We start from the raw sequence: 25,405 nt of genomic DNA on the forward strand, positions 1-25,405 counted from the left end.
ACATATATACATTTCCTGCATTGCATATGATTTCAAATATTTGCTCTTGGAACTGCAAGGTGTCCTACTGTCATAACAGTCAAGTTATTCATTAAGCTGTCAGCACCTTAGTGTATTGCTCCCACACAGGGTCCATTTCTGATTTTTCCATTCCCCCTTGGAGAACCCACTCACTCATCACCAAGTGCGGTTACTCTCATAACGGGTGCAACTGAGATCCTCATGTCAACATATGTAAACCAAATCTATACCTTTCTATTGCGACGATTCCAACTCCCGAATTTCCTAGGGCACTAATGGATTTCAAGGGCCAGCTTGAATTTGCAAGAGTTTTGTTCATATCAATGTGATGCAGTTCTTGGCACAGACTTCTGAGTCAGTGCCGTGAAGTATTAAAAGCTGAGAAGTAGAGCAAACAAGTATCAACCAAAAGAAAACCATGATTGATTTCAAACCCCAGTGTTTTGAAATGAAGCTAAGCAGACAGTTTACAATAGCAAAGCCAAGGCACCAAAGCTATACAGATTTTTGCCTAGAACCCAGCTATTATGCTAAACCTGATCTATAGGCTGTCCACCTTTAGAAGGTAGTTTTTGTTTATTACAGCTCCAGTGGAATAAATATATAAGTTTCAAACAATGATTAACTCCTAAGGGACGCTTTAAATTTCTTTGTTTCCAAGTTTAAATGTTGTTTCTGCACATTTCTCATAAACCTCAGATGCTTGAAACTGAAAACTGCCTCTTTCCCAAGTTATAATACCACATATTGTTCATTTTGTAATTTGTTATGATGCAGGGTTGACTGTGAATAGAGACTAGCTGATATGTCACTCTAGTCATTTTTCTCTGCATTAATCTACGGTTAGTAGGCTGCAAGTTGTCTGAATTTTACTGTCTAAGCTTCAGAGGTATCCTTCCACTGTCACAACATCACATGTCCCCTGCAGAAATCAGCACAAAGCCTCATCACAGGGGAGGGAACGTGTTTATAGGGAAGGATAATCAAACCAACCCTGAGAGACTACAGAAAGAAGCTTGAATGTCCATACTGGATGAAGGGCACTAACACATTCAGGAACAAAGTTGTACCAAAATGTCATGCGTCCAGTTGGGCTCTCCAATAACTTGGGCGATTTAAAAAAATTTCTCTTCCTTTTCTCACTCCAAACCTTGGTGAGTTCAGTACAACAAAGGATGAGTCATTTCTCTTAATGTTACACAGAGAAACACCAAAAGTGAGAGTTCAGCACAACCCCTTTCACCCTAACGTGCCTCCTGGATTACCCTTACTATCTTCAGATGATTTGCCCCAAAAGCATTACTGATGCAGCGAAGCTCCCCATGGATATCAAAAGAACTCCTTGGTGCGATCGTATCATTGCCTGGGCCTGGCTCTGGCCTGGTTTGTTACTAAAACTCCCTCCACTTCTGGAGTGCAGGAGATGATGGGCTGCATTCCCCGCTCAAATTCACTGAAATACTTCGGAAGCGTCAGAACAAGGGACTGCTCCCTCACCGCCACGGAGCGCTCCACCATGGCCACGGAGCACCCCTAACCGTGATGGAGCGCCCCTAACCGTGACAGAGAGCTCCACCACAGCCACCAAGCGCCCCTCACAGCGACGGCGCGCGCCTCAAAGCGCTGGGCTCCCCCCACGGCCTCGACCCGCTCTGTCACGTCCCTGGCCCGTTTCCCAAGGCACTGAGTGCCCCATGGCGGCTGCCCCTGCCCATCCCTGCCTGTCCCTGCCCGTCCCTGCCCGTCCCTTCCCGCCTGGCTCCGGCCCTGCCCGGCCGGTCTGTCCCGGCCCGGCCCGGCCCGGCCCGGCCCGGCCCGGCCCGGCCCGCGGGGCGCTGCGGACGCGGGCGCGGCGCCGCCGCCCCCCTCCAGATGGCAGTGGCGGGCCGCTGCTGAGCGCGCGGCGCCGGCGCGGCGGTGTCGTTCACTCCTCCGCCTCAGCCCTTTCCCACAGAGACACATTTTACCTGGCCTTTATATACATACATACATACATACATACATACATACATACATATATATATGTAATTTCGAGCCCGGGGGCTCGGCTGTCATGAGCGGCCGCTCCTGAGGGAGCCGTATCCGTGTCGGCCGCAGCGAGCCAGGACGGCCTCAGGTCTGACATGGGAGCCGGCGCGGCCTGCGCTGTCACTGCCCTGTGAGGAAGCTTGGAAAGGCCCTTAGCTGGCATCCCCCTCCGTAAATCGATTTTCTTTTTTTTTTTCTTTTTAGAAGAAGAATGCTTGCCTGTATTTTACAAAATCATAGTTGGCAGGATTGGTCATTCCCTGCCGGCACACTGAAAGCCGTTGTCAGCAGCGGTAACGCAGCTTCTCTCTGCCCCAACACCCTCGCATCGTTATCTCCCATCAGCTGCACGCTAACGCCTAAACAGCCTTTCCCAAATACCCCTTTACGAGATTACGCAGAGATTAAACAGATGCGACAGAAGCATGCATATTCCATAGCAGATTTCGGCTTCTTTCCCTAGGAAATGAAGCGGAATACTTCTCCCGGCCAGGTATCCCAGTCAGCTCTTCTTACAAGCCGTAATGGATGGGCCGCAGGCGACGCGCGGCCCGGAGGAGGCTGAGCGGTGTGGAAGGCTTTACGGCAGGCTGTCCGCACCTGAGGCCCTTTCGCTCTCCATGACCATTACCACAGGATTCTTGTAGAAACAAACCATATCGCGCGCTAGCAACCTGCTTTAAAAGAGACATAAATAAGGTCAGCGCCCAGAGCTCGGAGTGACATGCATTATATCTTTCGCCATAGTATAGACGAGCTTTTTTTTTTTTTTTCTTCAGACGCGTGCCAGTGTTCTTTCTGGGCCTGTTTTTATTTCTTTCGTCACCATTTCAGATGCCTTCTCCTAAAGCTACACATGCTCACGCGTTTTCAACCAACTCCACAGGTTACCCCTGCGCAGGGGTATGTTTGCTGTGACAGGAACTCTCAGCTGGCTCATTAGACCCTTCAGCAGGTGGGAGAGCCCAGAGCAGTTCATCCATCTAACTACAGACATTATTATGACTGACCTTAGTTTGCAGTGCCAGTGACCTTCTGAATGCTTTTAATAAATGTATCAGATGATTCCCAAAAGCTGTCCCATGCTGGGCAGCTAGATAAGAACAATGTCATATGGAACATTCCACAGGAGCTTGTCAAGTGACATCTGATGAAATCAAACCTCAGAAAAATAGCTCGTTTATTAATCCTAGCCAAGTGTTCATAATAGCACAGTTCTGAACAGAATCAGCTTTAAGAGCTGGAACTGGCACAAGTTTCAAATAATCATTTCTAATTTTAGCTTCACCAGAATGTTTTGCTTCAAAATGCTGCTCAGAGTCAATCTTGTGCCACACTCTGTGCGTGTGTGTGTGTGTGTGTGTGTGTGTACCATTACAGCCTGCATGGGCATGTGTATTAGCCTTCAGAGTGTGCATGATACATATACACACACAAAAGAGAAAGGAAGAGAAGTTCGTATCCAATGACGCTTACTGCCTTTGTTTTCTGTGGGCAGTATTATTCACAAGCCTAACTGTACAAGGAGTTAGTGAACTTTCAGAAGTAAAAATAAGATTTTTTTCATGATTCCCATTTCCCTTTTGTTTTCAGGTAGCTAGAAGCTTAGCTGAAGTTTCAAAACATTGAAATGGATGTTAAGTGAGGGGAGTTTTCACAGCATGTACCGTAGGTTGCTTTCCAACCCCGTCTGCTCTGCTTGCAGGCACCAAAGCAATAAACAAATCATACCACTCAACTAAAATAGGAGGCGTTTCCATATCCACAATAAAAGAAAATGTTTTATGCTTTTTAAATTTTTTTTAAAGCTCATACTGTTTGCATCCCTTTGATCTGTGTGGAGAACCATTAGGGGGATTCTGTTTTTTACCCGTAAAAAAATTAGATCAGCTTTGAAACAGAAGTATACAGTAACTTCAGGTATTTCATTTTAAATCAAAGGAGATAGGTAGCCACCTCTTGAGGAGGTTAAGATCTGAACTCTAATTTTGATACTTTGCTTCTTTCCCTCACGGTAACTGTATTTGTCCACAGCCTCTGTAGGAAGTTTAGAGGGACTGCATTTAGCCACATAGATGCCTAAACTATAGGTGCTAGAAATTCAGGTGGCAGAAATAGTTCATTTTGAAACATCAGGATAAAATTTTCAGCTTTTTAATATTTTTTAATCTTTCTGATTGACTCAAATTCGCAAATAGTTTTAGTTGACCTAAAATTGTGTGGTTTTTATGAAAATTCTAATAGTGTTGGCTCAAGCCACTAGGATTTCTTGTATCATAGGACTAAAGATGGTAAGAGCAATGATTTTTTCTTTCTTCTTTGTTGCTGAGATCTGTGACACAGTTTTCTTTCAAGACAGAAGTCTTCTAAGATTAAAATTTTGTCCCACTGAGATCAGTTGCATACTCACTGTTCTTGCCAGCAGCAAGTGTGATTGTTAATAGGTGACTCATCAAGAACTGGAAGTCAGCAAGAATGATATTCCAGCCAGAGAGTTTGTGGAAAATCTCATTTAGCAAGTCAATGATAACTGTAAGACACTTCAGGAAATATAGTCCTATTTCTTGGAAGTATCTGGTTGCGCAAAGACTTTGGTGGGATTAGTAATATGTCTGTCTTGTTATGTTCACATGCATTAGTTTTGTCTGAAGCCATGATGATGTACAGTATAATTATTAGGTGTGCGTCTGGGACTTAACTATTGCATGCGTATGATTTTTTACTTGCCCATCTCAACCACAAAATAAGGCAATGAGACAAATTATGTTCTCATATAGCTCGTCTGGTGGAACCTTGTTATTTCATCACTGCAACAGGGAACAGAAGTCAGCGTATTTTCATCACATTAGAGAGGGGAGGTCTGTTTCCTTGGGTTTTGTCCGTTTTTATTCGATGCAGTTGCTCTCCCCAGCAATCTGTGTATGATCAGCCCTCATCAAACAGTGAGAACTACGCTGTGTGTAGCTCACCTCTCCCACTCCTGGGAATCCATGAAAGCTTGCTGTTTCCAATGGGGCAGGTTTTGTCTTTCAGTATGAACCCCAGCAGACTGCTGTAGCAGACCATAAGGTTCTGGACATCACTGTAACATGACATAGTAGCAAGTGGGACTTTGGCACATGAGTTGCTTCTGGGAATGAGGGAGGGCAAAGCCACTGCAAAATCCCATGGCCTTGCCCAACTCATGTATTATCTGGTCATGGAAAAGTTTCATTCACCTAAAAACCTGCCTTACAGCAAGTACCTCAAAAGCCCATCTGGAAACTGTGCAGAGCAAGAAAGTTTGCAGCCCTTTATTTTGAATGGGGCAGACACCCACTGAGCACCCACCACTGTTTCTTATAGTCACACAGCCCAGAAATACTATAGTGGTATCAGACACAAAGAATAACAAGAAGTACTTTATAACCTGCATTGCCAGACTTTGCTGTTAAACAGAATTTCTCGTCTACTCTGTGCAGAATAAGAAATATAAAACAGCTAAAAGTGGCCACCAAATAGAGGGGATTTCTTATCATTAAAAAAATAAAATAAAGATTTTTTGTTTTTTGAGGGGGGAGGTTGCTTTCCATTTCTTAATCTTCTTAGCCTCACACATGGTAAAAATGACACACAGCAGCAACCATCAATGCATAAAATACAGGAACAGGGATGAGGCTGAGCCAACAGCTCTCAGCTTCATTACTCTTTTTCCTGTCAGCAGCTCCATTAGGCCTATGTGTTGTAGCCAAATAGCCGCATAGGAGCTTTAAGTTCAGGAAAAACAGAATAGAAGACATGCTGGTATCAAACCCTGTGGGCTCAGACAGTATCATGGTTGCCTGCCAGCGAAGCAGAGAGCAGTGCATCCATCTCTGCTACCTGTGTGGATGGATAAACCAACCTCCACTACAAAAGGACCTACTATAGCAGTTGTGGTAATGCGCAGGCTTCAATCTCCCTTAGTCTTGTCTGTAAATACTGTCCTGGGTAGAGGAATGGATAAGTAGACAGACAAGGTAATATAAACAACACCCTGTACAGATAAAGTTATCCTAGAAAGCAAATATTTTCTTCTAGATTTTTCTGCAGAAAGTGATAGAGCTGGATGAAAAAGCTCTGATAAAACATATTTTGGTGAAAAATGTGCAGATTTAGAGATATCTATAGATTATATACTCGCCTTGATTTTGCTAAATTTGAGCAATAAATGTGTACGTATAAACGTGTATAGAGGGGATATTCAGAAAACTTTGTTTTGATATTTGACAGTAAAATGTTCTGACTTTCTCTCTGAAATGACCTTTGCTTTTCAAAATTGCCTGTAATTCTATTTAAAACATAACCAAGCAAGCCCGAATCGAGAATGAAATGCTGAGCATTGTTTTACCCCCAAGCAACAGGTTTTGATGTATCAATTTGAATTAAAATATTTTTTCAATGATTTGATCCAAAAAGTCTCTACTTGACTTGGCAGTAAAAGTAGAAGCTTATATAGCTGTATTAAGTAGTCCTAATTACAGCTTCTGCTGGTCATGGTGCACAGTATGTGGACATATGACTCATGTATATATCGCCCCTTGTTCTTTTGAAGAAATGCAGTAGGAATTTTAACTGCAGAGATGAACATAAAGGACCCAAAGTTAATGGTTCACTTAGGAATAAATAGTTCCTCTTCTTGACACTCGCACATAGAGTGCCAGACCTCAGCTGGGCTAAATCAGTAAATCATTAACTTTAATAGGGATTTGCCAGTTTACACCTACAGAGGATCTGGCTCACATGTTTCAGCGAGGATTCTCCTCAGACCTAGCCAACACATCAGGCATGGGGTGCTCCCCGCAGAAGTCAGTGGCTACAAATCTACTGTTCCACCTGGGAAGCTGAAAACACAGGCCTCTCCTTGAGACAGAACATAACACAACTTTCCAATCGTATATCAGATATACCAGACTTTTGTGCCCATATAGCTACTGTATTTTTTTAATGAATCAGACCGGAATAGTGCTTAAGCTGCCTACCACTAACTTTAATTTACAGCGTGTAGTAATATAGTGACAGTAATGTTGTCATCATTCTCCCTCTTCCTCTGTGGCATCAAGCCCAGAATTTCACATTCTCATTTTTAGGATGGTGTCAAACTGAGTTTTGCCCCCACCCACTCAACCCCCTGATGAAATGATATGTTATTAAAAAAAAAAGAAAAATAAAAGAGACCTCACTGATAGCTCCAGAATCTGCTGGTTTTTCTCTTCTGCCTTAATGTGCTTTTCATCCAAGGAACAGAATGAAAATGCATTTTCTACGGTAGTAACTGGCATGTTCTAAATGGTGTCAGAATTCAAGAACATGACAAGGAAAATACAGCTGGACTGGAGGGCTCCACCACACATATAGTAGGAAATATTGCATTCCCATGCTGTTTTCATGCATGCAAACGATCAGCCACATTACAAACCCTTAAAAACATTGTGAGAAAACTTGACATTTCCCAGATGGGCGGCTTATTTGAGACTAGCCCATCTGACTTTCCTTTCTCCCAGGGAATTTAACCCCTTGGAGCTCCTACGGGGAAGCTACGTTTCCTTGTCGTTCTACTAAAAGGCTAATAAAATGGCCCTGGTTTGGCAGGATTATTAGAGTTCAGGTTGACACCCAAGTCTTTGTGCAAAGTGTGGTCAAAGATGCACCAGTGGCTCTAACTCCTTGGTTTTACGGAGAGCAGCTTGTGCCAAGCAACAATCTGCACAAACCGCATTACAGGCTGTAATGAGACCAAAATCAGCAACTGCTAGTCGGTCTCCACCATCTATAATCTAACAAGCATCATGGCCTTGCAGGTTTTAAACTGTTCTCCATGTGTCAAGACCTCTTGGGCTTAAACTTAGTATGTTTTCAATAACCCCATGAAAAAGGCATAAGCTCGCTTTACCTTCAGGGCAGATCATTTGGGGAACAAACCATCTAGATTTTTTTGCTGTAAGCAGTAGAGTTAGATCTTTCCCACTTCTAATATACCACCCTGAGCGAATGTGATTGGTATGTAACCAGTGTTGAACACTGTACAGGAGGTTTCATATTTGGTAGAGCTCTTAAAGCCCTTGGACGTATTCAAAATGAGTACCTTACTGTTATCCTTGATTTTGTAATAAACTTGCCTTAATTATGCCATCCTGTAGGCTCACTGACAATTTTTTAAGACAGACAAAATTTTGCTCACTGTTAACCGGCTCAAAAATTGCTTTTAATCTTCAGTGCCAGACTATTTGTATTCAACAGGACAGCTAAATGAAAAGCACAAAGGCAAGTCTTTTTAAAGTCAGAAAAACAGCACAAGGGCATCCCACTGTTAAACAACTGAATAATGTCTGACTCAGAGGCTCAAATGCAAAAGGCAATGTCTACTCTCAGCATAAAGACAGTCTACCTTCTAATAACCCATACGATGCAAATCACAGATTTAACTGTTACTGCATCTGCCCTCTTTTTCTATCTTTCTTCCCTCTTGATCCCCTCCCTTTTGCTCCTCCAAACCCTTTATCAAAAATAACTTCTGGAAGGAAAAATAAACACTGGAAGACGCTCAGCTGTTTTGGCAACCATGTGTGCAAGAAAGGCCTTTTCCCCCTGCTCTGTTCCTCCAGATTGAAAGGAGCTAGAGCTCCAGTTTGAAGGCAGACAAGCAGCCTGTGAAACTTCAGCCAGTTTTCATCACAGCTGGCCATGCCTGTGTGATTTCAGACAAAGGACTTCCGTCTTTATCTGGCGCTTATTGAGACATCGCATTCAGCTAGAGATAAAAGGGAAAAGATGTGCTTTGAAATCGAACCATTAGGGCGTCAAAGAAATCAGCATGCAAATGCCACACGCAAATGAATTCAAGATGAAGCCTGAGGATCAAATCCCAATGCCAACAGGAGTTTGCCTGCATAGGGACCCAGCAAAGCCATTGTAAAGACCTCACGGGAGTTTGGCCCTATGTTTGTTAAGGGAAGGAGGTGAAAGTTGGATATGGAAGCAATCTTAAAAGTAAATGACAATGGAATAGATTGTTTCAGAGAAGTCTCCCTCGCTGGCTTGCCAAAGGTTGATAAGGGCTGGCAAGGTTATTCACCAAAATGACCTTTCAATAAACCATGGAGAATTTGCACCTGATTTCCCAACTGGCAAATTCAACATATAGCTCAATGTGCCACCCTCCTGCATGTGTCGCACTGGTGTCAACCTTTTCCTACTGTTTGTTTGGACTGCTGGACTGCTAGCATGCCATGCTTGGTTTGTTAGAATAGACAGTGACTGTATATACCTAAAAAAAATTATAGCCTCCTGTCTGGAATAGCTTACCTTTAAAAATCTGGAACCCTGTTTTAAAAGTTCATTTTCTCTTGCTATCTATAAAAGAATAATATTAGCCAAAAATCAAAAGGTCTGTGACATATCAAGCTTACTATGTTTAAAAAGCTGTGTGTGCAACGTGTCTCCCAGTAGAAGGGAATCAGGATTCAGCTGAAATGATTTTAAAGGAGAGTCTTTGTTGAGAATGCTGGAGTTAGACCGACCTTGAGGTTCACTAGTTCCTTCAGTAATTTATCACAGGGCCATTCTAACTTCTGGTTTGTCCCACACAGTCTAGGCTATGATTGCTTACTACTCACAGCTGTGATCATTGCAAAGTCTGCAATTACCTGTAGAGACTAATTAATGGTTAGCAAAGAAGTTGGGGCTAACTTCAAGAAATCTTTCTTTGGCCACAGACTCTGGGTAGATGTGGTGAATAGAAGTATTTCAGTAGGGATTTTATTCTGATTTCATTGGCCATTTTTGTCCTTCAGCTGAGACACACATCAGTGGCCTCCTAAGTGAAGAATGGAGCATTGAGCATTCTATTAGGAGAAATGTTCCACACCATGATAGCTTTCCACCTATGGAGAAAACCAGTGCTTAATAATGTGCAAATCTCTGGTTAAAGAGTTACAGAGATTAGCCTGAAGCCTGACACTCATCCTGCAGGAGGGAACCTCACCAAAATGCTGTTGACAAAGGGAAACTTTGTTAAGCATGTTTAGTCCAGCCCTGCTATTGCAGTGATCCCTAAGCTGCTTTGTTTTATGAGACTTAGGGCAAAGGATTTTCTGAAAGCAAAGGGCAAAGAATTTTCTTTAAAAATGTATTCCTTCTGTAAGGGTGCATAGTCTCATGGGATCTAGGGATTAGGTGTTCATTTCCTATACAAAAGCTTCATAATTGTCTAAAGGATACCTGGATAGTAACCAACCTCCAAGTAAAATACCAAGTACAGTGCCTGAAAAGAAAGAATCGGTTAGTTCAATTAATGTTAGCTGGACTGGGAGTTACGTACCTATATGTAATGAACTTCACAAGTTCCTCTCCATGGAAATCATTTGTAAAAGACAAAAGATCCATATGATCTGAAGAGAAACCAGAGAGCAATGCACGGAATTGTTATACCAAGGCAATAGAGAAACTATGATTTGATGTACATGGGCCTGAAAGAAAGTCCAGTCTGGGTTCACAAATTTGGGAATGTAGCTGAAGATTATAAATTTCCTCCTAGGCAGTCATCCCATCTACAACATCTCCCAGGATGTAACCAGAGATTTGTGATTCCCAAGATTAGCTACATACATCGATTCAGAGTGAAGTTGTATCATGGAAAGTGTAGTCTGGCCAGGGAGCACAGCAAAAAGAAATACATGGATAATTGGTGGAGATTGACATCTCTGGAACAATAACTCTTGTAAGGCACCATAAGAAGATGAGGTTTCATGCTGAACTAATTTGAAATGAAATGTATTTGGCTAGCTGAATATGCGAGAATTTCAGGGAGTTATTTTCATAAAGGAGCATGTCCTCCATGCTGAAAGCCTGAACTAGGTTGTTGGCTACCCTTGGAAATGGCTCCAATGCATTGATGAAACGAAAAGGTATAAGGCAGAAATGAAATAATCCATAATGTGTCACTGAGGTAGGATTTTTCTTGATCTCCACATGCCAATTTAATCTGATGGTATCCATTAACAAATCAAAACTACTAAAACATTTTGTGCCTGTTGCTACAAGGAGTTTGGGAACAATCTTGAACCACCTATTAATTAAATCTCCTCTCCTCGAGGACCAAGCGTTAATACTTTAAATCTTGGTCTTGTGTTTTACGGTTGTAGCTGGTGACACCCAAGATGAAGATTGTTCAACCAGATCATCCTCAAACATAAGATTAGCTTTTTCTTCAGTGATACTTGATATGTCAACATGAGGCTTGCCTCACAGAAGCATTCCTGATTTATGCAGCCAAAGTTTTATGCAATCGTATCTCCATTTGGGAACATGCTAGCTTAGCAGAAGAGCAGCTGTTCTACATTTATTGCCTTCTCTGGATGCTTTCTCAAGGCAAGCTCTAGCTCTTTCTCTTTTATTGATGAAGGTGTTTCACATGGAATCCACCCCTGCATGAGACAGCTTTGGAGCCTCCCCAAAGTCACACCCCTCTGGTCTGATTTTCTGTTACTTCTTCTCCTGATGAATCAGTAATTGCTCCCAAATAAAGTCTGTCCTTTCTTCCAGAGTAAAAAGAGTTTGGACTGAACAGTTGAGATCCCAAAAATTCTTACAAGATTCCCGAAAAAAAAAAAATCATCCTTCAGGTATTGCTGTATAATTGACTGGTTTCAGCTTATCTTTCTTCTAAGCAGCAAGGGGAATTTGTGTGCAGAAGAAAGATTTGTACTACCTGCTTGTATTTGCCTTGTCTACATTAGCTATTACAATGATGAGCATTGATACGATGTGATGTAGTAATAAATACAATATTCTTATTACTACCGTAAAAACATAATAAAATTACATTATTTTACTGTAGCAATTATTCCCATTTACCTTCAGCAAATAAGACTTCTAACTTTTCCTCCCTTCAGCCTTTTAGTTATTTTCCCACCTTTGACTATGAGATCTGCTGGGCACCGTGGTATCTTTATAGCTGATGTGCCCACCTAAGTGAGTGTCAGTTCAGTACCTCTCCTCATACGAGCTACGTAGACAGGGCAGTGTGGGGGACATGCTGAATAGTCCTGACAGACTGCAGTGTAGTAAAGTGTCTGATATTATCATATAGCGTAGTAAGGAATCTGCCCTCCTGCAGTATTCCTTTGCCGTTAAAACTAGTTTTGCCATTTTCAGGGTTTAAAGACACTAAATACCCATTGCCTAAATATTGCAACAGTTCTTACAAAAGTTACCGAAGTTGCTGAACACAAGTTCAGTAATCCTGAAAGAATGAGAGCAATGACTGACAGCTTCACTGACCAAAAAGTTTAAACTTTTAGAACTAGCCTTGTATCCCCTTTTTTAAAAAACTCTGTCTCTTTTTTCCTAACAAACCTTTCACGGGGATTGCCTCTTTGTAAAGTGTATAGTCTGAAGTTAGTTTTGGGTGGCTACTCCCTCTGTACGAGAGATTCTCGTGACCATATGTAGCGTCTGTGCTTGACTGCACTTTCATACAAACCGTCACCGACAGGGCTATGGTATGAGATGTTTGTTGCTGTTGATTGATTCTGTAGAAGAATAGTGTACATAGCTCTTTTTTAGAATGTTCCCTAGGGCTCTTATAGTGTTATCCTACCTCAACTAATATTACTCTGTAAGGTCGGACTAGACTACTGGACTAAGTTTGATATCGCATCTTACTCCATGGGAAATATTTAATTCCCCAGGGAGGATTGTTCCAGAGGGGTACAGAATAAAAATGGATTATTTCAGGCATCCGTCCATGAGATGTGCAGTACTTTACTGCAATAACTGACTTCAGTTCAGCCTGCAGACTCAGCACCTCAGTTATTTTCTGGTGTGATTAGTGATCAGTGATTATAGTAAGTTTTATAAAATTAAAGGCAAAAAATAATGGGTCTGGTTTTGCTTTTAATGCTGATGTCACTAAGTTCTGTGAGCTAAAATTCCAATTACTGAAATCAGAACTGGGCTCAATAGCACTAAATAATATTTGAGCTTTGGTGGCTGTAGATTTATACGTTACTGCTTTAAGTGGAAGTGAAAGAAGAAGTAGACTTTTCTTTACTTCTTTATTATTGGTGTTGAATGTTATTGATAGAGGTGATCAAAAAGATTCAGAGACACAATACAGAGGTCTGTTTTGGGAAACATCTTTGAAATACTCGTTCAGTATGCGGAGGCATTATGGCAAATGAACTACGGAGACAATCCTGCCACTGCCCTGGGAAACAAATGGGTTGACTCGTAGAGCTTTCTGCCTTTAATTACTATGAATCCACTGATTAAGCCCAGGAGCTCTCCTCTTAATCCTGAATTACTCATTTTGACCCTCGCAGAGTTTATATGCCTGAGCCATGACACTGTCACCCCAGAAATCCCGTGCTGTTCGTTGGAGAGGCAGTCGCCACTGAGTGAAACAGAAACCAGCAGGTACTTTAGCCGGGCGACCTCCGCATACGCGCAAGCATCCGTCAAGGCAGCCTTTCCTTAATTGAGTTGCTTACATTCCACGCTCCGTTACTGTCTGCTGACTTGCAAAAGAACAAAGGAACAGCTACTTCCTATTAAGGAAGGTAATAACTTAATTAAAACCAAGTTCTATGCACTGCAGGATCTAGTTTGTCATCAAGAGGCCTTCATTGCCTTTCCCTATAGTTTTTGATAATCTATGCCAGATATTTAATCACTGGATACCCCAGTATAAAGCTTCTAGCCTCCATAACCAGCAGAAAGCTTGTCAAAATAAATTTTAACTTCTGACCGTAGTAGAAGACCAACTAGAAGGTATTAACAGAATCAGAGCTGTCAATCAGGGCTTGGGCTTACCGTTTATATTATTAATTCCAACTCTGGTGGCATGGTCTTGGGATAACAACCATCCTAAGCTGCATTGGTCCAAAAAACACAAACCAAGAGTGGAATATATTTCGTGCCGAGGTGACGTTACCAAGTGTCCAGAGAAACTTTTTTTCTTTTTGTCTTTGAAAGGTGATGTTTTATTAGATTATTCCCATTGCCAAAAGACACAGCTACTGTCTGGCTTCATTTGCTGACTTCTTTTTTTTTAATATAAAGATTTATTCCACACACAAAAGCAACCTATTAAGAAAAAAACAAAAAAAAGTTGTTTGTTTGTTTCTGCTAATTTCCTCCTAATTAATGCAGCATGTTAGGATGGAGACTGTGACTAGTCTTCAGTGGGTCATGAATTGAATCTGGCCTCACAAATTGAAATCTATCTTGGAGGCTATGAGATGGAGGTATTATTACAATGCAAACCAGCGGGAAAGATTCCAGAGAGAAAGAGGAGAAGTGTGTTAATTGAGAACAATAACATGCCGAAGACCTCCAGAAGCTGGTGGCCTTAATAAAACGAGACAATGCTATGTTTTTGCATAACCTGAACTTCAAATTCAATTTCAGTTATAGTGGAATAGAAGTGATGCAGAGCTAGGTTTCTTTTTCTCTTTTCATTTACAAGGCCATCTGAATAGAAAAGGTTTCACAGGTCATGTTGAACTGGGCTTGAACTGTATTTCTCTCTACCATATTAATTACTTAAACGTGGAATAAATTTCAAGGACATTAAGCACACAGAAGGTGACATTTACAATCAAAGTTAACTAAAATTTATGGGTGGCACTAGTTTCCATTCCACCTTGGTATGGTTTGCTTTCTTGCCCTGTGCAGCTCTCCCAGTGCTGTGAATTAAACTGCTGCTTGAGGGGCAATAAGAGAATGAACTGATGGCATTAAGTTTGGTTTGAAGAGTCCAAGATTTTGGAGTTTGTTTCAATCCCTTGTTTGTCTTCATCACCTTGAACCAAACTAATCTGAACTTCCCTGGAATGATTCTAGAATTCCCTTCAGTGAGACTGTCCTCCTTGGTCTCCTCGAGGGTAAAGTCCTGAAATTCTGCTAGCTTCACAAACTTTGGACAGTCAGGACATTTCACTGCTGAACTGCACTTTTTTCCACCCTCAGTGTGGGAGGTTTTGCTTTCTCATCTTCCATAAAAGAAGTAAAGTTAGGAGCAAGAAGGTGTGTTGAAATCCATGAGCAAATTCATGAGTAAATTTGTACAACACAGTTCTAATACCCATGACAGCTATGTGGGCGTCTGCTGCTCAGACTGCCTGAGGACGGTTTATGGCAGCGATTTCTCATATGCCCAGAACTGTTTGGGAAGTTCTACTAGTATTATTTTTGTAACAGTTTATCTATGTGAATCACTTCCCCACTGATTTCCCTCTGTTTATTTTGATGCAGTCTCCAAAAAAGCATTCAGTTTCTTTTTCCTGGATAAAAATGCTTCTGTTTCTTTTTTAAAGGGAGAATGCAATATACTACTAAAAATCCTGAATATGCTAAGTTAAAGCTTACATTTAAAAGCATAGTTAGGCCATGGGTCTAGTTGGTATTCAACAGTCAGCCCCTTTAACCTCCTTGGAGAACAGCAGTTCATACCACCTACAAATCTGCTCTTAATTTTTACTAAATCTGGCCTGAATAAGACCACAACATAAAAACAGTCATTTTCGTCTTCTCTTATTTAAGCAAATAAGTGGAGAGTAGAAGATAAATAAAAGCTTTAGGATTTTGCATGTGAAATTCTAAAACACCCTATAGGCGAGAGTATCCTGGAACATTTTATGAACCACCTAAGAGCAGTGGTTCTTTCCCTTCCTTCTTTTTGTCTGGATGTTAAGAATTTAATTTCATCATTCATGTACAACTTGCACAACCTTTACTAAGTTGTATGTGTATTTCAAAGCCAATCTGGGGTACAAACTATAATATCTATAATAATTTTCCTCCTCTACCTCTGCAACTCTGCAAAATCTAGCAATTTATTGTCTGCCTACATGGAGTATGCGTTACTGGGATGTATTTGCACATATCAAAAGCAGCTAATCTTTCAATCATTCATTGAAAGTTCCAGTTGACTTAGAGTCTTCCTGAGGAATATGTTTATTTTGTCTTCTTGACTTATCTTTCCTCGTGTCTGAGCACTGTGCCTCCAGGAAGAAAAGCTTAAATTAGGGCCTTTAGTAGGGCCTTTTTATAAAGCCTGCCAAGAATAAAGTGGCTTAATAAGAAAGCACACAGATTTTACTTTCTTGGAGAAAAAAAAATTAAGAAAGAGAATAAGTCATTTAAAATGAGACTGAAAACTTCTTTAGGAGCAGTGGATATCTTCTAAAACTATAGAGATGAGTATTTTGGGAAGCAATATAGAGCTAACTAGACATGAAATGTGGAAAGAACTAGGACCCTGCCAACCAAGTTTGATCTCTAAACAGGAGCTGATTTATGCTGCTGGAAATTACTTAATGGCAAGTCAACAACAATAGGTTCACAGAGTCATGTAGCTGGGTTCTCATGAAACACCTCTGTCCCAGCGGGAGGTGTTTTCCTTGGGCCACACCAGTGGCTGTGCATTTTGCAATAGCATGACCGTCCCTGTGTCCCTGCCATATCAGTTTGGGTGAGAGAACCACCTTGGAAGGCTGTTTCATTCGGGTTCAAATGGAAGTGTAAATGGCAAAGCTGCTCTCACAGTGTGTATTGCAATCTAGTTTGCTTTAGGGTTTGGACATGCAATCAGTGTCAGCCTGGCCCTCTAACATTTTTGTTTCTGGCTGCTATACTGTGTGGTGTCACTGTCAACACCAAGTGTGAGGCTGAGATCACATTTGCCCATTTGCAGCTTGACCACCAAATGAGAAGACACTTCCATTTCTGCGGTGGCCAAGGGCGACTGCCAACCAGTGATTATTTTGTTTATTTTGTCTGAGCAATATTTGTACAGCAAACAGAATAGGCAGTAGCCTTGACTCATCTTGTTTGGTGCAGAACATATGCAGTTTCTGTTCCCCCCACCAGCAAGGGTTGTAATGCTGGGAGGGAAATTCATTGTACAGGGAAAGATAAAGTTCCTGCCACTGCTCTTCATCAGGGAAAGGGGAGTCCAGGCTTCAAAGTCCAGTCAAGCCCTCAAGATCTAAGGCTGCCTGCAAGGAGATAAGACCCAGGTTGAGCTGTTCCAGCACTGCCATCTTCTTGGGCTCTCTGACAAGATGTTGAGTAGCTATGGGCTGAGGGCAACTCATATTTCCTTCTTCCCTTCCACCAGGCCTCCTCTCTCACTGAGGAAACCAAGATTCATTTTCACAAGTGCAGGCTTACAGAGTGGAACCTAGCAAAGAGAAAAGAAAACAATATGCCGTACTGTGAACAAACCACCAGAAGTTTTATGCCTTGTCTAGCACATGGCACCAGCAAGAGCACATTGTGTCCTTGCTCAGTGCCAGATCATCAGTGCTGTATTGACTCAATGGGCTGGATGCCACTTCTTGAGTCACTTAGCATCACTTCTCGATACACCTGGTTTTTAATTTATTTTTGGAGGTTTTCTGTCTAAGTCTGAATAAACATGCCAAGCCCATCTTAGATCACAACCTTAGGTGGAGCAGCTGCAGATTTCTTAAAGATAATGCAATGCTAGGAAGAGACATACAGTGCTGAAAATAAAAAGCTAAGACAAATGTTTCTGAAATAAATATGCATTATTCTTGAGCAGTTGATTGAGGATATTTAACACTCAGAATTGTATTTTCCCTGGCCACAGAGACCAGATGAAATGCACCTGCTGCCTGACATAATGACTGCAATGCTTACTCAGTCTTTGGATATTACCAGTTCAGAGCTCACCTGATATGACTATTTTCCAGCATTCACTTTAAAACCACTCTGAGTATAGTAATAAATTCAACTATTGCAATATTTGCAGAAATGCACACAAAATAAGATGAAACAACACCATCACCTTTGCTGTTATTTACCAGTGAGTGCAGACTTCAGACAGGACTCTTCTATGCTAAGCACAGAATAAAAGGTTGTCCCTGCCCCAGATGCTTTTAAATCTGAGAGAAAACAGGTTGAACACAAGAAGGCAAAACAAGGTTGATAAAGGTGAATAAACTGAGAAGAACAAGAAAGAGACAGATCATAGCTGACCATCATTAAAATTCAAGTGAATATTCACTAAATCATGATTTGCAAATTTTGTTCAGGTCTTTACAAACTGTCACAGTTTAAATACAACAATGAAACTGTATCAGGGCTCAAAATATGACAAGTCTGCTCAGGACGCGTTGTCAAAACTCTCGGTAGTGTTCGTGGTTGGTTGTTCAGCACTCCCTGCTGCTTTCAGCTGCTCCCAGGATACAGTGAACTCACTGACAGTTTTCTCTTCTGAATAGCTTTAATCCAGCTATGGATTGACCCTGCTCTACTCAAGTTAAAGAGGAGATCTTTGTACTCTTCCGTGAGCTTTGCATTACACACATGAGGTGGTATTTCTCTGACCATAGACGGGACCACTGGCCCAAGTAAAGACTTTCAGTGGAATGTGCAGGATTGGGGTCATAAATCTTTGTTTCTTTGGATTCTGTCCTAACACTCTTATACATGGTGTGCTGAAATTAGCTGTATTGAGTAAAGGTTTCAGGAGCTGAACCTCTGAATGGAAGAAGGTATTCAGGCCTCCCATGTCTTGATTCGTCTTTATTTCAGATCCAGCAGCTGAGCAGATTTGTAAATCCTCTCATTCCACACCAGCAAAGTCACCTGTTTTCAGAAAGAAACTCGCTGGAAAAAGTATGTGGGCACTCAGATTTCTTTGCGGTTCAGCCAGTCCTTTGAAACACTGCTCTGAAAAAATTTCAGGCTACCGAGACCTGGAAAGTGCGATTTGTCATAATCTCACTCATTTCTGAATAACTATGCTCATTTTCACTGACTCTCTTATTGTATTGTTCCTCTCTCTATGCCATACATGAAATCTCTCTTTCCCCATTTCTTTCACATGGGCACTTCCTGCATTCAGTCCCTCTTATGCCATTCTTTGTTTTAAAAATTGCTTGAGCTGATTCACATAAGAAGTTATAACTCAGCATAGGATGGGGCAAAGAATCTGGCTGATATTTCAGAAAAGTCTTGCAGTTAATGAGTTCTACTTGAGCTAAATAATTCCTGCACTGGCAGCTCTCTTGACTCTTCATGTGGAAATTTCTTCATTGCTTTGCAAAGTAGATGAGTGTCTGGTTGTTATTCAGACACAAGGTCTACATTTTGAGAACTTCAATAGTACGAAACTTTGAAAAAATAAAATAAAATAAAATAAAATAAAGCAAAATATAATAAAATGCCTGGGCATATTCTTTTCTGTAAAATTAGCTGCCCCCATGACCCACCAGGCAGTGGCCATGTCTAACACCTCTTCTTATATTATGAAAAATAAATATCTTGAGATAGATAGCTCTATGTTCAAGTTTCAGACAGGCCAGTCAGGTTTCTCTTTTCTTCTGACCATGTTATTTAATAGCAAATACAATCAATTCTATGGCTATACACTGGAACATGACAACAAGTTTTCAACTCATTAAAAAAAAAGAAGAAAAAGAAAAAGACCTACTATAAAAATGGATTCCTGGAACGCAAACAGCAAGCAGAGGTTCAAGGAAAAACCCCAACCTACGTCAGGCCTAATATTTATCAGGAACCTGACACTAATGTGGTCATTTTTGTTTGTTTACTGTTGAAATAAAGTTTATTCAGATTTGTAATCTACAAACTTTCCTTTAGGCTCCTGGGCTGAAAAGGGCAAGTTGGGTTTGGATGAAGTGGATTGAAGGAGGAGGAGAAAAGATGAAAGGAAAGGGAGGAGGCAAGGAATAAACCCTGACTTGCCAAAAATGTAAGGTACATAAACTAAAGTTCTTTGCTGGTCATGTCTCCATTTCACAGTGATGTGAATACTGTGCATTTTTAAATTAGAAGCAAATTGAATTAGATAGATTTTGCCCTCCTTTGCCCATAAGAGAATGTTTAAAAATGCTAAGGAAAACTTTTCAGGGAATCGGGGATTGTAAAAATAGTCTGTTACCCAAGCAAACAGAGATAATAATGTGTGTTATCCAGGGGGCTAGAAATTATTCCTGGGCCATTTTAGCTAATATCTGTAGCCCATTTCAGATTTGTGCTCTAATAATTCAGGCAAACTACATAAATAATCAGTACATCAGTAAAATATATTAAATAACACCAGGCTTCTTCAAGAATTAGCTCATCGGTTTACGGTGTAGGTGGATGAACAGAATAGCTGCAAGCATAAACTGAGGCAAAATGACTTGGTTTCAAAGGTAGACCAGGAGCGTGTTGGTTCAGTTTGCAGATACAGACAAAGTCCATTTCCAGTCTGCAGAAAAGCTCTCTAAAAAGGCCTCTAACATCAGAGTTAGCATTAGTGGGACTCAGGATTTCTAGTGAGGTGGGGTAAGAAGTTGTTTATTTTTAAATTGTAAATCACTGTAAATTTGGGCACTACAACTTACCCATTTCTTCCATGCACTAAATGTGTGATCTTTGCTTCTGTATCTCTGGACAAGTGTTTGCTTCACCCACTGTGCACTGCTGAGAGAAATTCAGTATTGTGGCTTTTGCCATGTTGGCCTCTTTCAGCTCAGTATGATTCATTTATTTATTGGTTTGTTCAGATCAGAGACCTGGAATTAAGATCTGCTGCAACATGAAAGACATCTTTGAAATAAGGGCTTTATAGGGACATTCAGAATCTGGTAGAAATCCCCTTGCCATCGAGATGGTCTTTCAAATCTTGGTTGAGTATGTAGGACATTTTTGACTAATATGAGTAATCTCCTTTTAGTAAGAACCGTATATAATATCTACTACTTGTCTGTAACCCTCTCCCAGGTGAAATTCCTACAAAATGTCTTGAAGCATCTGACAGCATGAGAAGAGGGCATTACTGCAAATGTGAAGGAGGGGGGTTATTTATTTATTGCCAAGGAATAATTCTTATTTACAAAGAATAGTTACACAATACAACCTTGTATTGGAAAAAGCTATTTTCTTTGAAGAAACTGGAAAACAGAGTAGTCTCTCCAATCCATTAGCTGCTTGCCTGAGATATATCCCAAATGCAAAGAGGGACAGTAATGTGATACATTCAAAAATTATGCTCTTCGGCTTCAGCTCTCCTTAGAAAATGATTAATCTACTTTCTCATATGAATTCATTTTAAGGGCATCTAACCTGAATGGGTGTACTAGGATAAGTCACTGAAGGAGTTACGTAAAAAGGATCATACAGAAATTATTAAACATCCACAAACCACTCTAATGAGAACTAATTTCGTCTATTTTAAACTTTGATTTTCTTTTCTTCTAATGACTCCCAGCTAAAATTTGTGTCTCAACCAAAGCTGAAATGATAAATAGCTTGAAGTCTACCACCACCAGGACAAATTTATAGTTGCCCACATTACTTGGCAAGGGGGAAGTATTTTAGAACGATGAAAAAACTTAGGAGGCAGCAGTAGATGGAGTAAAGGCTCCACTGAGAAACAGAAGTTGAGAGATCAGGGTCCATATTGTTTGAGGCTGCCAACTAAGAGCAAAACAGCAAACCACTGAGTATTGCTGTCGCCTTGTTTTCATGCATATAGAGGAGACCTTCTTCCTTCTCATCGCTCTTGTGTTTTTCCAAAATGGGTGAGAAGCAAATGAATTTGCTTTCCTAGTTCTAAAGAGGTTGGATCCCAAGTGCTAAGCAAAACATCCACATGCACGCAAAGAAAACCCTGAGTTTTTAGCTTTAGGAGCTGACATTGTACACAAATGGCCTTCTTCCAAGTAGCAAATCTCTCAGCACCAAGTACAGCTTTTCCGAAAGCCAGCTAGAAGTGTAACTACTATCTCCCTAATTATTTATTGTATAGTTTGTTGATTTAGGTTTAAAGAATGGAAAAACATGAAGCTCTATGACAGGTTAAGCTTAAGTTCCTAGTCTAAAAAGTGTACACTGTGCACAGTCAAATAATGAAAAGGAAATGACACAGAAAAGTTAGATGTTTGGGAAGACATCACAGTTTTGTTTCCAAGTTGGAAATAAATACATTTTTCACTCTTAACCTTTAGGCTGTACTGCTTCTCCAGAACAATGATAGCCACTGAATCACCTAAAATACTCATACATAATATACCTGTGTCCTATCCTGGGACATAAAATGGTTATATACAGATAATGGGGAAAATACTATAATAAAGTCTTTGTGACCATTTATTTGGGTGAGAACCAGGAATTCTCTCTATCATTATTCTATACACCTTGTTCACTTCTTGGGAACATTGGCATGAGTGAGAGGAACATGTTGTGAAACTAAGCAAATACTTATGCAGGAATATTCCTGTACCATGTGTATTTACATAAATATTCATTTGAGAAGCATTTAACGGCTGCTTTGACGGGCTATGTGCCGAAGTGAGCTGAAATAATACCCTGTAACTTGGTAACCAGTTGCACAGAGTAAATTTGGATCGAATTTATTTAGCAAAAATGAAGCCGAGAGATACAGAGAACCCTAAGATATGGGGATCCTCTGGCTGTGTGCCAGTAAAGTGAAGGAAAAGAGGAATTATCCTTCCTTGGGGGTGCCATGGAGACCTGGAGCACCTCTGCAGACGTGGAAGGGAGGGAAATGCCAGGCTGACAGAAACTCTCAGTTCTCAGCATGGATATTCAGGCGGTGTGCTTGGGGCAAGGTTTGCCCCTAAAGTGCATGCAGTACACACATACAGTACGCAGGGTGAATGTGTGTGAAATGTTTCAATTACGTCTAAAATAATGTTTAACATGTTCCAGACATACTGCATTAAGCAAATACCCAAGCAGTATTTGAAGCATATTCTGTTTTTCATTTTAATAGATTGTAAATGTATTAAACACATGTTAAGAATATATTTCATATACTGCATTTGTAAAATATTATCAAATTTATATAGGCGGAAACCACAGAGCCACCACAGGATCGGCCCAAGAGCAATACCATTTTGCAAGTTAACCTTTTAGCACCATTCTATCAGAAGGATGGAGGAGTGTATTTTATTTTATTTTTATTTCATTTCATCATTTCATTTCATTTTGTTTTTTAAGAAAAGCCTGTAGGTGAAAACCTACCCTATCATTAACCCTTTTAGCTGTACACTTTGTGGTGAATTAAAGCTTAGAGCTCAGTAGTCTGAGAGTGAGGCTCTTGAGTTACCTGCTTTCATGCAAAGAGAGAGTTGCTGAATGTCAGAGCTGAGAAATTGCCCCCACAGCTGTGTGATCAGCTGTCCGCTTCACATTTTAGGGACCCGTTCAAATCATTTGATAATGTTAAACATCTCTATCAAATGGGAGCACCATGAGATGTTTCAAACTGTGGAAAAGATTATTGAGCATTCAGAATTCATCTCAGCTTCTTTCTCTAAGTCTTGCAAACTGTTTGAGCAAAGTGGAGGTGTTTTTTGTTTCTTTGTCCAAGCCATGGGAAATGGTTTAGGTCTGAAGAAATATTCTGAATCTGGACACCCTCAAATTTCTTTGAAATCAGAATGTAGACCTTGGTCTGTTCATTGGAAATGGCTCCTGTCTCCTCACTGAGCTCAGCCAAAATCCTGAGTGTCAAAACTTAACACAAAGCAGAGCTTAGGATTGTGAGACCATTTGTCTTAAAACTATAAGAATTAATCACAGGTACTCATAAAGTACCCCTCATTCTTGAAGTGGATTGGAATCCAGCACTTTTCAGGAATCAGTGTACACTGCTTGTAATAGAGGAATAATTTCAGTAGCTGGCTGTTACATTAGATTTTCCTCCTTTTATGTGGATGAAAAAGCCAAGCCAACCCAGACCCACAGCTTGCTGGTGAAAATCAAGACTTCCAAATTTCACACTTTGCAGGGTGTTGAATGGGAATCCCATAACTTCAGGTGTCTGAGGCCCAGCTCTACCAGAACTGCTTGTCACCCAAATCTCTCTCTTTGCCTCTCTTCTTGTCTTAGTTTGAGAGCATGGAGAGCAGCTTCAGGAACAAAAACGTCACTTCCAAAACTGGACTGAAATTATTGCTTTGCTGAACTCTAGAAAAAGCCACTAATTGGTGATGCAGAGGAATGTGATCATTTATAACAGCTGAAGTTATCATCATACCAGCTCTTGGATAAATCAACCCAGGAACTCAGTACAAAACAACAACTTTCTTAAACAGCCTGGAATAAATAAAGTCTGTGATTGATGCATGGCTCCTTCACAGGCACAACAAGACCAGAAGCACCTTTTGTTCATTAGATAAAAGTCGATCTCTTTCATTGTTTTTCTTAAAAAAAATGACTGTAAGAACCTTTCTGACAAAGAGTGCTGGTATAGAAAGTGCCAAGTGTGTCTGCACTAAATCTGTATTGATTATGCCGTCTTTTAAAAAGTGTTCGCCTCAGCTCCTGCAGACGATGCCATGCAGTCTTTTAAAAATATTCTCTAAGAGATACTACCAAGGGAATACATGAGTTGTTGTGGTGGTGCTACTAAGCTATTTCTTCAACTTCTTTCTAGAGCCTCCACTAGTTTATAATAATAATTTAAAAAGAAAAATTTAGTCTCATCTAGAAAGCAGATTTCTGGTACAAAGTGTTTTTCCTCTCAGTAAAGTATTAGAAAAGAAATATAATGAAGTAGTTTCTTTTAAATCGTTATTTATGTTAGGCTTTACAGCCCATAGTAGGGAACTTTAATAAGCAATCTGTTTTTCCCAGTGTGCTAAGCAGACAGCTACTCTTTCTTTGTGTTTCACTTTGGAAGGAGGTTGCAGGTTTCACCGTAGTTCCCTCTCCGCTGGCACAGTTTCTCGGTTGCAGCAGAGACGCCGTGTTAATGTAAGGAAAGGAGCTGAGTAATAACTGGCTGTAGGAGGCTGGTATTATACGAAATCAGTGTCTGTCACTCTGTGGGGAACAGGCAGGGCTCTAGGGAGGTTCTTGTCCATACTCTTCATCACGAAGTCCACGTGCAAGGAGAGGAGGTTGTCCCAGCTGTGGTACAGCACAGCCTGCCTCGCTTCTCCTCTTCCTCGCTCGCAGCCTCTCCTAGGGCAGCCTGCTGGGACGCTAAACCTCAGCTAAGACTTTTAGCAGCATCATAACAGGTTACTTTTTTCTTTTTTTTTTTCAGTTGTGGGAAATGAGACTCTGGCGCTATTTTTTCACCTTCAGTTTGAGCATTTTTAGTTAAAATGTAATGGTAGGGCTGTCTTTCAGACTGGAAATTCTTACCTCATTGTCCAGCCCAGTGCATGAAAGCAGTCATCAGCTTCACAGGACTCTGCAGCGCTGTCCTCTCCTTGTCTAGGAGTTTTCAGAGTTTCCTGCAGGTTTGATGCATGCAGAAATGGGGACTTTTATCAGTCTGTCTGAGCATGTTGCTCCCAGGTAGCACACAACGGGATTC

The sequence above is a fragment of the Apteryx mantelli genome, chromosome 19 (assembly GCF_036417845.1).
Source record: "Apteryx mantelli isolate bAptMan1 chromosome 19, bAptMan1.hap1, whole genome shotgun sequence".
Classification (NCBI taxonomy): Eukaryota; Metazoa; Chordata; class Aves; order Apterygiformes; family Apterygidae; genus Apteryx; species Apteryx mantelli.